Here is a 14,706-nt window from a genome sequence, read left to right on the forward strand (position 1 = left end):
CCCACCCACACCCCTACAACTGCTGGCCCTTTGTCCCAGGCTCTGGAAAAGTAAGTTGGGCCACTAACCGGCTGGGCAGCATGGCTTTCTTCCCCCTAGGAACTGACCGGCCGCGGACTCCGAGGGAGGACATTGGCTTTTGTTTCAAAAGCGAGCCCAGCTGCTGACTAAGGACTGTGTTAGCCCAGCCTCCTCCTCTCCTGGGAGGTTGCACGTGCTGCCGGGCTCCCCCCTCTGGGTTACCTTCCTCTGTGACTTGGGGTCCCCGCAGGGGGCGTAAGCACGACTTGGCTGTCCCCTGAACCGAGGAAGGAGGGGGATTTACGACCTCCTACAAACGGCTGAGTGAGGAAGTGAAATTGGCGTCGGGCGCTCATGGGTTGTCAGTATTCTTGGAAGGCCAGGACAGTGCATTCCTCCTCATGAACTTTCCCCCCTCTTCTAGGCTGGCCGTGACCCCTGAGGACAGGACCAGGGGTAGTTTTCATGCATTCACATAACAGAAACTTATTGAGTGCTCACCCAGTGTCAGGTGCCCTGCGAAGCTCTAAGAGAGTGACAAGGAACACAGCCAGCTTTGTCCTGGCCCTCAAGGAGCTTTCAGTCAGTCTGCTAAAATTAGGGTGCCTTAAACCTCCTTAGTCCTGGCCTATAAAGAACTGGGGGATAAAGGTATTGATGTGTTCAGCTGCCTTAGGAATTTATTCATTTAATAAATCTAGATGGCTGTGTACCAAGGGGGATACAAAGATGGCAACAATGTGCCCTTAGTCCCCAAGGAGTTTTCAGGTACTGTGTTCCTAAGGTGTTGAAAGGCTAGGGAAAAGGGAGCCTTTTAAGGGCAACTGCTTTGTTCAAGCCATCCCCATTGAACTGTCTTTGGAAATGGAGTCATGGGTCCATAATCTTTGATATCCAGAAGAGAGAGAGGGTAGTGAAAAGTCAAACATGGGGATCTACTCTAAGAACTTCAAGACAGAGACCTGAGGAGGTGATCGTTTACTTGGCCCAAAACAGACCTCCCTTAGTCTATTTAAAAATGACCCTACTTTGAAAGGTTTAATCAATACAGATTCTTTTCAGGAACACATTTCTTGGGAAAAGTTAATTAACCCTGTTCATTGCTGGCAATCAGTCCTTTTTATTGAAAGCTATTTCTCTTCAAACTGCCCTGGGGACTAAGAAATAGGGTAGAAATTCAAAAGAAACAGGAACCAACATGTATTGCAGCACTCATATGTGGTAGGTGATAGTCTAGGAGGTTTAAAGCAATTTTCTCAATTAATACAAATGATGAGGTGGGTGCTATTATCATCATAACAATTTTATATATGAGAAACTGAGGCATGCAGAAGTAGGTGTTTGTTTTTGTTTGTTTTTGTTTTTTAGATTTTGACAGCTGCATTTGTACCAGCGTTAGCCTGGCCAAGACCTTCTTTTATCATAGACTTGCTTTTTGACATCCTTTCTTTCATTTCCTAAATTATAAATTAAAAAAGAATTAAGCAGCATGCTTAAGCAGAAGCAAGTACTAGGACCAGAAAGATACCTATACAAAGATATCCATACCCACTTGACAGGCTACCTACCATTTGCCATCCACCCTCAGGGGACACAGAGGCTCACTTGGTCTTCCAGAAGATGCTTCTTATAATAGGAGCTAAATAACAAATAGTCATCATGGAACTACCCAGTTTGATGTCTAAATTTGAGGGAAACTGACAGGAAGAACTTTCAGGAAAATAAACTGGTGTAAATGGTAAATCAGATAAGGCAGAGGAAAAGTCACTGTTCCAGGAAGTCCTTTCAAACAAAAGCAGTGATCTGAGGAAGAGATTGCCATAATGGTGCTTTGTAGCCCCCAAATGTTACACAGAAAACCCGATTCTGTAAAAGTGGGAGAAAATGAGCAAAAAATACAGACTATATTATGCCAACAAGAGCGAAAAGGAACACAAAGAATCCCTTGAGTCACTGCTATGAGTGTATCCTCGTTCTTATTACCACAAAATAAGTCACATTTAAATACTAAAATTGTTGCATGGTAATAAAATCAATACTATTAGCTTTTAATAAACATTCAAAATTGGTACTTAAGCTTAATTAAACCAACACTGTGTATTTAAACACTTTTGGAATTGCTTGAAAGCGGTGTAAAAACTTTTGACTAGCTTTTATGGTTAAATATTTACCAAAGTCATAGGATTAAAAAAATTTCCACAAGCAAGAAACAGAACTGTTTCATTATCACAAATGAACTTCCTCCTCCTACCTCTTTGTATTTGCATCCCCCCCAACATTAATCTGTCCTTCATCACCAGAGTTTTGCCACTGTGAGACTGTTAAATTAACCGGTAGCATACAGTTGACTTTTTTTTTTTTTAATGAAGCATAATGCCCTTGAAGTTCATCCAGGGTGTTGCATGTATCACTAGCTCATTCCTTTTTATTACTAAATAAATTTCTATTGCATGGATGCATCAGAGTTTGTCCATCCATTTACCCACTGAAGGATGTTTGAGTAATTCTCAGTATTTTGCTGTTACCAATAACACTTCTGTAAACATTTGTATATAGACATTTGTATGAACATGCGTTTTTATTTCTTTGGGATGAATGCCAAAGGATACAATTGTTGGGTCATATGCTAAGAAACTGTCAAACAGCGTTCCAGAGTACCATTTTACATTTCCACCACTAATGTTTGAGAGATCTAGTTTCTCCACATTCTCACCAGCCTTTGGTATTATCACAATTTTTTTAATTTCTTTTTTTAAGTTTATTTATTTGAGAGAGAGGGACAGCATATGCAGACATGCATAAGCAAAGGGCAGAGAGAGAGAGACAGAGAGACAGAGAGACAGAGAGACAGAGAGAGAGAGAGAGAGAGAGAGACAGAGGCAGAGAGAGAATCCCAAGCAGGCTCCATACTGTGGAGCCCTATTGAGGGCTGGAACGTTAACCATGAGATCATGACCTGAGTCGAAGTTGGAAACTTAACCAACTGAACCACCCAGGCTCACTATTTTTTAAAAACTCACTTGTTCAGTAATTTTGTTGGGACAACACATTGTTTTAATTTTCATTTCCCAAATGTCTAATGATTTTGAACATCTTTTCTTGTTCTTTTTTGCCATCCATATCCCTTTTTGCTGAAATACCTGTTCATGTCTTTCGCTGATTTTATAATCGGAGTATTACTATTTTTAATTACTGAGTTTTGAGAGTTTTTTCAAAAATATATTCTAGGATAATAGAATTTTCAAAGTGCAAATTAAATACTACCGCAAGACAATTCTAATTTCAATACCATCACTATTGTTCAACATTTCTGTTGCCATCAGTTTTATAGAGAACATTCTCAGACAGTTACATGAAGTATTCTAAAGCACTTACATGAAACTTCTCTAGTGAGAGCCCTTTCAGGGTTTTATAAACCAGCATTTCAGCGGTGGGTAACAGCCTCAGAACGGCCAGCGCCAGCGCACGGGGCTGCAGCCCAAGAGGCCGAGGCCCCGCCTCCGCGCAGGCGCAAACGCTCCTCCAGCGCCCAGGCCCAGCGAGGCAGCTGCCCCAGCCGTGGGCGCCCTGAGGAGGACCGCCTTGCGCGGTAGGCGTCATCCCCCTTGGACGTGGGGAGGGTGTCGTTGCTATCTGGAGAATAGTATCCTGGGTGGCGAGTTCCAGGTGTTCCAGAGAAATTTCATGGGCAAGTACTACCAAGTGTTGAGCATGTGGAAGGGAATGAACTCACCCATGTTTTTTTTTTTTTTAATTTTTTTTTCAACGTTTTTTTAAATTTATTTTTGGGACAGAGAGAGACAGAGCATGAACGGGGGAGGGGCAGAGAGAGAGGAAGACACAGAATCGGAAACAGGCTCCAGGCTCCGAGCCACCAGCCCAGAGCCTGACGCGGGGCTCAAACTCACGGACCGCGAGATCGTGACCTGGCTGAAGTCGGACGCTTAACCGACTGTGCCACCCAGGCGCCCCAAGAACTCACCCATGTTTTTAAGAACAGGTGCGTTTGGTAGAAAGATGCTAAAAAAAACAGCTGTTGGAGCAGATTCCTGGAGTTACACGGCAGCTCACGTAACGGCCAACAACTCCGCTGCACTGTGAAAATGCTAGTGGCATAGTTGATCTACTGACCCACATTTTTGGGTTTTCTGGCTTTTATTTTTTTTTTTATTTTTTTTTTTTAAATTTTTTTTTCAACATTTTTAATTTATTTTGGGACAGAGAGAGACAGAGCATGAACGGGGGAGGGGCAGAGAGAGAGGGAGACACAGAATCGGAAACAGGCTCCAGGCTCCGAGCCATCAGCCCAGAGCCTGACGCGGGGCTCGAACTCACGGACCGTGAGATCGTGACCTGGCTGAAGTCGGACGCTTAACCGACTGCGCCACCCAGGCGCCCCTGGGTTTTCTGGCTTTTAAAGAAACGTTTCTGGACTCCCGAACAGAATAGGGTCTCTGGGCCCTGGCCTCAAGCGGTGGTTTAATGGCGACTTGCTTGTACATCTTGCATGCTAGAAGAACCATGACTCTAGCCCCCGCTGCCTGACAGTGGGGTCGGTCTGGTCAGTGGGGTCCGAAAGGCTGGGTGCGGCTCTGGCTAATGATGACAGGCAGGTAAGATGGACCCTGGTGTGGGTCTCTTCACTAATGCCAAACATTGAAGGCTCAGAAAGGAAATGACCTGAGCCTTCTGGCATCTCTGTTTCTCCTGAAGGATTTTCTGTATTCAGGAATTCTAGTACTTCTTCTGCCAGAGTAGATACTTCTCCAAGGTGTCAGACTACTCCTAGGCCAGATGTTGTCCAGCATTCTGTAGGGAGGGTAGGGGCCCATCCCTAGCTTTCACGTAGTTGATACATCAGTGAGATGGAGACACCTGAGGTCAGTGAATCCTTTCTGTCCCATATACTACAGGCAGGTTTTGCATGAATCTGTATGTTCATAGCTTTTTCACTTGGATAAAAGTAAAAACCCTTAAGTCCAAGTAGCTAAGCTGTGTGTGTGTGTGTGTGTGTGTGTGTTTGACTACTTGGAAATTTATCTCAGGTGTTACTCAAACCAGTTCTTGAGATCTCTGAAGGTTATACTTTCTGTTCACTGTTTTGGGGAAATCTTGTCTGTGGGAATCAACAGAAAGAGATGTCCTTTACCTAAAAACTACAAGTGGAAATGAACTCCTAGTCTTGGGTTTGTGGTCCAGTTATCACTGTTCGTCCTGATTTAGTCTGTATGAGAAACTTAAAAAAAATTTTTTTAATGTTTATTTTTGAGAGAGAGAGAGAGAGACAGAGCACAAGCAGGGGAAGGGGGGAGAAAGAGAAACAGACAGACATGAAGACACAGAATATGAAGCAGGCTCCAGGCTCTGAGCTGTCAGCACAGAGCCCATCACGGGGCTTGAACCCACAAACTACAAGATCATAACCTAAGCCGAAGTGGTAAGTTAACCGACTGAACCACCCAGGTGCCCCTGAGAGACTTTTTTTTTTAAAGAGCCATTTAAGTATAGATAGATATAGAAAGTATAGGTAGATGGACAGACAGATGAATACATGAATACTTAAAATAATCTAGTGGATCCAATCTTGGAATTTTCATGATACCCTTTTAAAGATAGAAACATTAAATATTAGGTACTTTTTAGTTCTATGAAGGCAAACATGTTTTTCATATTGGAGTTCCTGTTTTATTGAGCACTAATGGATATAGGCTATGTGCTGGAAATTGACACAAAGGTATTCTTTTTTTTATAGCATGTTAAATATATTTGTGCAGGTTTGCATAAAAATCCTTTCTGTATGGGGTGCCTGGGTGGCTCAGTCTGTTGAGTGGCTGACTCTTGATTTCAGCTCAAGTTATGATCCCAGAGTTGTGGGATCAAGGCCTCTGTTTGGCTCAGCATTGAACATGGAGCCTGCTTGAGATTCTCTTTCTCTTCCTCTGCCCCTCTCCCCTGCTTGCACTTCTCTCCCTCTCTCTCTTTAAAATAATAATAATAAAAAATCCTTTATGGATCCGTTCATTAGGTTTTCTGTTGGCTTGGGGTGAGTCTGGCAAAAATGTGATTTTTGCAAGCTCCGCAAATCTAACTACATTTCTTCCTGCCCAAATCTCTCATACGAAGATGGTGTTCTGCTGGTCTAGCTCAGCATGTGTAAGAGGAGGTAAAAAATAGCTTTTGTGGTTATCTGCAGGTCTTTCTTTAGTATGGCATTATTAATTGGAAAATATATGTTATACCTTTAGAGAGAAGGAAAACACAACAATCTAATGCACAATGTGTGTATTTGATTTTTTTTAAGTATGATTTTTAAAGTAAAGGTATGATTCTTTCATAAAACTATGAAAACATGTATCATACCTCTAGTAAGCAGAAAAACACAACAGTCTAATGCACAATGTGTATCTTTGATTTTTTTAAAAGTAAATATGATAAAAAAATCTGCATGTGAAAAAAAATCTGCACATGAAAGGGGTATTTCTTTCAGGAATAAGCTATATTTCTAATATTAAAAATGTGTTAATGCTAGACTTAAGATTTACCTAGTGAAAAGTATATGACAATATTTATGTATCATAACATATTTAAGGCTATCTTGCCTGACCAACTGTTTCATACAAAAAATACCAAACTGTTTCTCTTCATGAAACGAGTGAAAACAACAACAACAACAACAACAACAACAACAACAAAAACCCATCACCACCAAAACTCCAGAAAACCCAAACACACATAGTGTACTGGAAACAGTAGGAAAATATAATTGTATTTTGGCTATCCCATCAATGAGCCACATAATTCTGTGCTCATCCCTTAGTCCATTGTATCTCAAAGTTCCATATATAAAATGAGGAAAAGAAACATAACTTTATAGAAGTTGTTAAGAGGACTATATGAACAAATGTTTGTGGAAAGTGTAAATATGAAGCTCTGTACACACTGGTAAATGTAAAAATGGACTCATCATGAGGCCACTTAAAAGCACTGTGCAGCACAGAGTATCACTTGATTTGGGAATGCCGAAGATCAATCCTATAGGAACTATCTCATTCCCACAACTCATCTCTGAGTGCTGACTGTAAGTATTAGACATAATAGCTTCCACCAAACTCTCTCCATAAGGTAGAAAGTTTAATATTTGAGATTTGACTTTTTGCTCTGCCAGTGATTTGCAATTGCTGCATTTTCTCCCATCCATAGAAGTGAGCTAAACTACATTCAGAAACTAGAAAAATAAATGGACCACACAGACACACACAGCCCAATTCAGAAGAATAATTCCACCTATGTTCGTATCACATTTTTCTGCTTACCCAGCATCTCTAATATACATGTCACTTAATCTTCATGACAAGCTTGAGAATTATCTCAAATATGAGAGATGGGAATGAAGTTTCCTAGACAGTGACTTGCTCTCCGTTAGTACAGGGGGACCAGCATTCTAACCTGATCGTCTGGCCATGTGGAAGTAACTATTCTGAGGTAATCTAGTGCACAGTAGACTAACTTGTGTGCAGACACCACTACACAACTTACATATGGATACAGGGTTGTAAGAAACACAAGTGGCCTGAAAGCAGATCCACCAGTCAGCCCCTAGGAAGAAAGCTGAGTTGTGGAGGCTTTTCCTTCATTGGCATTTGCCCTCTTTTCTTAATGATTCCTTATCTGAAAACACAGAGGAGCTGACTCCTGGCCCTGGAGACAAGAGCAGCTGTCTTTGTGCACACAACTGAGTCTCTCCTTAGTGCTGTAAATATTTATGTTTGCTGTAATATTTCACATGACCTCTAATGTACCACTTGGTCAACTCCCCTTTATGGACAAGTAGTTACCTGCATCACATGTGAGTGAGATAAGCAGTTAGACGTCAAGATCGGTACTGAAGGAGCACAATCCCTTAGCCTGTAAACATAAGCTGATGAGTCCTGGGCTCAGGCACAGGTTCTCACTTCCCATCCTCCTGTCAGTCTTAGAAAACACTGAGGTTTTGCTGAAGGGCATGGCAGTGTCCTTGTGTTTCCATTCCTACAGAGCCTTGAACAGCAGGGTGGGCAAGAAGGCCCACATTGAATGGTTTTCAATAATGTTACATGAGAAAGCTTGTACCTTAGTTCTACCTTCTAACTACTCATATATACAGGCCATCTGTGTTACTTGTGAAAAAGCTGCAATTTTAAGGGAAAACTACCCTTCATGGTTTCATTTGTTCCACTGTAATCACGGCCAACATTACATTGGTCATTCGTGAAAAGGCACTATGAGGTTCTGAAAGTGTTTTGCAAAGATTGAAGTGTAAAAATAAAAAAATAAGGTACTAGTATGCACAAATAATAGTAGTAAATACCAAGATCACCACCAGACGTTTTAATCCATAATTATATTAGTATTCAGTAAGCACCTGCTATGTGTTGGGCATGGTGCTAAATGCTTTCACACTGACATTAAATCCTTACAGTGACTTTATGAGAGAGGTACCACTATCATCCCCATTTTATAGATGAAGAAACAGGACCAGAAAGGTCAAATCACTTGCCAGAGGTAAAATACCTATTTAAGTATTATTCATTCTAAAGTTCATTTATTTTATTTTGAGAGAGAGAGAGAGAGCGAGTGTGTGTGAGCCTGAGAGGGGGAGGGGCAGAGAGAGAGGGAGACAGAGAATCCCAAGCAGGCAACTTGCTGTCAGCACGGGGCCCAACATGAGGTTTGATCTCAAGAACCATGAGATCATGAGATAAGCTGAAATCAAGAGTAAGCCATTTAACCAACGGAATCATCTAGGTGCCCTAAGTATTATTCATTTTAAAACAGGAACTCCTGATAAAGATTCTACTTCCATATAATTAGCACTTCATATTTATGATTCCTTATTTATTCAAAGTAATGCTGTATATATGACAGTGTATGGCATTGCATTGTGTCATTGGACACTAATGGGCCACAGCGTCTCTTAAACTCTAATATCAAACTCAGGTAAACTACCTTAATACTTTGTATTTTAGAAACCTCTGGTAGGTTAAAGGTTAAGTAGAGTTGAAGGGTGCTCATTTTTATGGGACGACAATTTCAGGATTCCCAGGGTCCTTGACAAGATGGCCAATACCTGTGGGTCAGGTGTGGATGAGTGATATGGCCTCACCACCACCATGTCACAGAAAGCACATAATTCATGGAAAAATATACGATGCAATCCCCAGTCCATTTCTTGATATTTCTTGAAATTAAAATATTGCTCTACTTCCTAATGGAACAAGTGGCATACTATAATGGTTTCACCTTGTGCCAGCAATGTCAAGTTGATGAGATAAGAGGGGAAGGTTATGCAGGAAAAACCCAGCTCATTTTAACAGATGATGTGATTATGAAGTCTGATTTAAATATATGGGTAATACAGATAAGGCAGGGACTTAGGCTCCTAGTGAGCTTATCATTCTCAATTACCAAGTGAAGGGTATTTCTTGATTTTTAAATATCCACATCTATCTAGTGAGGGAATAAGCTGTATACGTAAGAACTCATTAGTTTGAAAGCGATGCTTCTTTCTTCCTCATTCTTAGCCAACCTGAAATCCCTGTTGAAGACGTGGCATCCCTTACTCCTTTCTCTGAGTCACACAGCACCTGAAGGGACAGTGGTATTTGTATGATGGGTACTAAATGCAAAACCCACAGGCAACAAAGCAGTACCTGAGTGTCTTCTTAGCAGTTTGCAATAGTCCGATCCAAACGATACCTCTTTTTAATAGTAAAGGTGATGTATCATCTGTGAATGGAAGTGGTTCTTCTGCTTTCTATAGAACAAAAACTGTGCTCTTATAAGCACTACTGCTTGTACCGTGAGATTATTGCTGGGCTTGATGTTTTTTCTCAATAACACACTTGAGGTGACTAATGGATGAAAATAAGCATATACGTCCTGCACAATAGTTTATAAATAGAAACACTAGGCACACAAAAGACATACTGGTATTCTTTTTAAATTTGCACTCTTGCATACTATACAATAATGGGGGACTGAGACACTGGGAGATACTGAACCACCTTCTGACTGATGAAGGAAACATTAGCTTATATACAGTATAATTAAAGCTTTAAATTTATTTTAATTGTATTCTGTTTTATTGTGATTTTATTAAGCTTCATTACTAAAATGTAGCTAACTTAATTAGCAACTATATTTTGGTAAACTTAGCAACTATAATTTAGAACACTTGATTAACTAGTTCATCACCTTTTTTAAGCCCTACCAAATATGTGCACAATGATAAAGATAGCCTTGTTGGCTTGCAAGTTAGATAACAAGAACTTGAGATTGACAGTTATCAACTCCTTGTGGGAGAATTTCCTTGAGCAAGTCAAGTCACTTCTCTCAGGGCTCAGTTTCCTCATCTATAAAATCAAGCGCTCACACTGGAGCATAAGAATTTATTTCAGTCTTGCGTTCCAGAGTGACTTCACTACTTGTGTTGGAATTATTATAAAAAGGCCAAATATAGTTGTTTCAAAAAGTGTGTCATACTTTTGTTATTATGAAAGATTCAAGAAACATTCAGCAAGCATTGAATGAGTTCCTTGCATGTACTTATTACTAAATTAAGCTGAGTTCCTTTAATTACTCACTGATAGTCCTCATTTGGGTTGGGGTTAAAATACAGGACACCCAATTACATTTCAGTGTCTCATGCAATATTTGGGACATACTTATATTAAAAAATTATTGATTGTCTGAAATTCAAATGTAACTGGGTATCCTGTTCTTATTTTAATTAATTAATTTGCTATATCTGGCAATGTAATGGGTTGGAAAGGATAAGGAACAGGGAGAAAAATTGGATGGAAGGAAAGCAGACAAAAATATTTTTGGAATTATCAAATAGTGAATTTAATAGTAAATAGGAGATATATTAATCAAGTAGCTTTTCCCAATTCTCTTGGAGCAGTCCTGAGTGAAACTCTATTAATAAAGGGGAATAGACTTTGTTTATAAATGGTCAAGTAAGTTTGGGAAATACTTTGCATTTTGTCCTCTTCTTAAAGTTATATTTCTTATTGCAAGACTTCTCAGGATGTTTATATGTGACAGTAAATTATGCAATGATAAGAGGAAAATAGCCTTATGCTGAATAGCCCATATTTATTTGATGAGGAACCCTTCTTTTGATATTAGAATACCTATCAACAATCCAGTGTTCCACTGAATAATGCACTTCCTGAACATCAAAGTAAATAATAGAAAAACAGTGTACTGGTGGGGCATTCATTTCAAAGAACTTGATGTGGAGGCTTCCTTCTGATTGGGCAGACATGTGGGTCACTGTGGTCAATTATTCAAGGAATAGCTGTCCTGGGTTACCCCAAACCACAGATAATTGCCAGCTATCATTACATAGCACAAATACATTCATTTAAATTGCCAGTCCAGTATACACCAGCAGTGCTGATTATAAAGCAGTATAACTATTTAGGGTAATATAGAAGCACTGACACAGTATTAGAAAGCATTTTCTTAGTCTACATTTGTGGTCTATAACTTGTAGTCAGTGATAGATACTCAGGAGAGTCCAGTTTTTGATTGCATAAGAGATAGGAACCCACATGTGCACCAAGTTTGTTTGTTGTTTGGAAAAGAATTTTGCTGTTTTAACAATTAAGGTATGCTATTGTGGCTGATGACGTATCTTTCATTTAAACATGTTATTAAATTAATAAAAATTTTTAGACATTAGTTTTCTCAACGGATACATCAAATTACTCTCATGTGGGATTCTACAAAAGTTTTAGTTGGGACTCATTTGTTTATAGGCTGACAGTGCTCTTCTGAATGACTTCAGCTGTTCCCAAACAGTTTGGTGCTGTGCTGTACCCACCACTAAGTGTTAGGAGTCAGCTCAGATTCCCTCCTCCTCCTGTCTTCCAAACCAACCTGAATCAAATGCTATATGGTACTGAGAATGATGCAGGTCCAAGTGAGTAAGTAATAGAAGGGAAGACAAAACACCACAAAGTTTTTGGATAATCACAAATTTAGTAATCCAGTTCTGAGTAACTGAAAGATTTTCTTAATAATTTGTCCAATGATAATAACACAACAATATTTATTGATTGCTTACTCCATGGCTACACACTGTTTAGTGGTTTGCATGTTTTATCTCATGTAATCCTCAAGGCAACCCTGTGAGGTACTTTTATCCTCTTGTTCAGGTGGGAAAGCTGAGGTATAGGGAGGTCAGTCACTTGTGTAAGGTCACATCCCTAGAAAGACGACTTCAAGGATTAACATCCTAAATCTAAATTCAATCCCAAATTCATACCTGTTATATAGTACTGCTGCAAAGTGGAAGGACTTACTGTGAGCAGATACCACTTGTGAGTGTATTTTCTGTGCTTTGCCAGAATAGACACAGATTTCACTGTTAATCGGATTAAAAAGTCAGTAATTGGATCCTCAAAACATGTGGTTAAAAGAGTCAGTGCAGGGAACAAAAAGGCTAATACCAAATTAAAGGAGGTGGAAAAGTCAAGCACCTCTAAGGAAGAAATCACAGGGAACTTGACTTGCTTCCATTTTTATATGTATAAAATCGAAGCTTGAACACATTTAGTTTCAAGCACAGTGTATTAAAAGAATGCTAATGCAATACTAAGTTTTCTGAAAAATGCTAAACTCTCATTTCTTTTTTTTTTTTTTTCCCCAACGTTTTTTATTTATTTTTTTGGGACAGAGAGAGACAGAGCATGAATGGGGGAGGGGCAGAGAGAGAGGGAGACACAGAATCGGAAACAGGCTCCAGGCTCCGAGCCATCAGCCCAGAGCCTGACGCGGGGCTCGAACTCACGGACCGCGAGATCGTGACCTGGCTGAAGTCGGACGCTTAACCGACTGCACCACCCAGGCGCCCCATCTCATTTCTTTTAAAAACCAAAATTTCTGTCGCACCTGGGTGGCTCAGTTGGTTAAGCATGTGACTCTTGATTTCGGCTCAGGTCATGATCTCACAGTTCGTGAGATGGAGCTCTGCATGGGGTTCTGCCCTGAGAGCACAGAGCCTGATTGGGATCCTCTGTCTGCCCCTCCACCGCTGCTCTCACTTATTTGCTCTCTTTCTCAAAAATTAATTAATAAACTTTAGCCAAAAAAAACCCCTCCAAAAAATTCCAAAATTTCTGAGCTGGCCATCTTGCAGAAGAAACTCAACAGGTTTTAGTTTTAAAGGGTTTGGGACCTTGATATTACACAGGTCAGAGGAGCTACATTACTTTTGATGAGTAAGCATAACTGGATCTTTAAAAACTTGGAATTAAAATATTGTTTACATATGAATTTCTAAAATATTTTTATTTGAGAAAATCTCACAAAATATCAACTATCAACCATATTTTCAACAGAGAGGACCATATTTTCAACAGAGAGGACAATGTGCCATGGCACATTCTGCCTGTGGGTGGTGAGGGTGTCAGAATCTTCCAAGAAGTGTCCCAGAAGGAACATCATTAATGTTAGGCCTTGAAGGATGACAGGGATTCTCATAGGAAGAGAGAGGTGTGGAGGAGAGTCTGTGCAGAAGGAAGAACATTAGCAAAGTTCTGACAGTAGGAAACAGTGTGATAGTTTTCAGTAATTAAAAGTAATCTGTGTGGCCATGTTGCAAGGTGAAGTATAAAGATTACCCAGCTATCCAAACAAACAGAACCCTTGGATGTCATTCTAATGATTTGCTTAAGGACACAGTGAAACTATATGAGTGACTTTTAAAATTGTACTTAAATGAGGTGTAGTTTGCATACAGTGGAATGTCTATAACTTATGTTCATTATCTGTAAATACCTATGTGACCACCACCTGGATCAAGATGAAGCCATCATTAATACTCATGACAAAACTTGACATCATGAGCATATACCCACAAATCCTGAACATATTATCAAATAAAAAAATATTAGCAAATCTAGCAATTTAACAAAAGGACAACACATCAAGACCAAGTGAACAGGAATGCAAGGTTGGTTTAACATTCAAAAACCAATAAAGTAAATCACTATATTAGTAGAATAGAAAACTATATGATCATCTCAATAGATACAGATACAGTAATTGATAAAATGCAAAACCCATTCATGATAAAAACCTATTATCTGAGTATTTAAAGCAAGGGAAAGGCATGGCCAGATCAGTGCTGCTTAGGGTGGAAGACCTTTTCTGAAGCAGTCATAGATTTTGGCCTTGGAATAGGGAGCTAAGGATGACATTCTCTAGGAGAAGCTTCCAGAGATATGGGAGAAAGCAAAATCCACAGATCTCTAACTTTACCACCTGAGAAACTGTGCCAAGTGCTGACTGCCAAGTGAGCAATAGATTTACTCCAGACCTCTTTAAGAGCAATGCAGACAAGCATAGGACTCAGACAGAGTCCATTAAAAATGTGATTGCACTACACATCACAGGCAGCAGTGCTAATGGATATTGTTTACATGTCTCTGAGCCTGGCTGCTGTATGCTGAAACAGAAATAAGACAGAATAAAAAGCTGAAGAGCTCAGGCCTATAGTGATGGCTCAAGGCAATAAAGGTAACTGGTGGAAACCCGAGTCCCAGTTTTGTCTCCATTCTCCAGCTATGTGTCCTGTAGAAAGACAGGTTACTCCTCTGGGTCCATTTCTGTGTCTGTGAAATAAACAGATTAGCC

The 14,706-nt window shown here is 39.9% G+C and overlaps 1 protein-coding gene across 7 annotated transcripts in view; it reads right to left on the reverse strand.

Moving 5' to 3' along the window:
* Positions 1-14,706, reverse strand: part of RHOBTB1 (Rho related BTB domain containing 1) — a 124,173-nt gene that overhangs the window by 67,332 nt on the left and 42,135 nt on the right. Inside the window, exon 1 of one of the 7 annotated variants that reach the window (XM_058696430.1) lies at positions 69-145. The exons of the other annotated variants lie outside the window; for them this stretch is intronic. The gene's annotated coding sequence lies outside the window, so the exon portion shown is untranslated. Of the gene's footprint in view, positions 1-68; positions 146-14,706 lie in introns of those variants that run through there. 7 annotated transcript variants of the gene reach the window in all.

The sequence above is a fragment of the Neofelis nebulosa genome, chromosome 13 (genome assembly GCF_028018385.1).
Source record: "Neofelis nebulosa isolate mNeoNeb1 chromosome 13, mNeoNeb1.pri, whole genome shotgun sequence".
In the NCBI taxonomy this organism is placed as follows: Eukaryota; Metazoa; Chordata; class Mammalia; order Carnivora; family Felidae; genus Neofelis; species Neofelis nebulosa.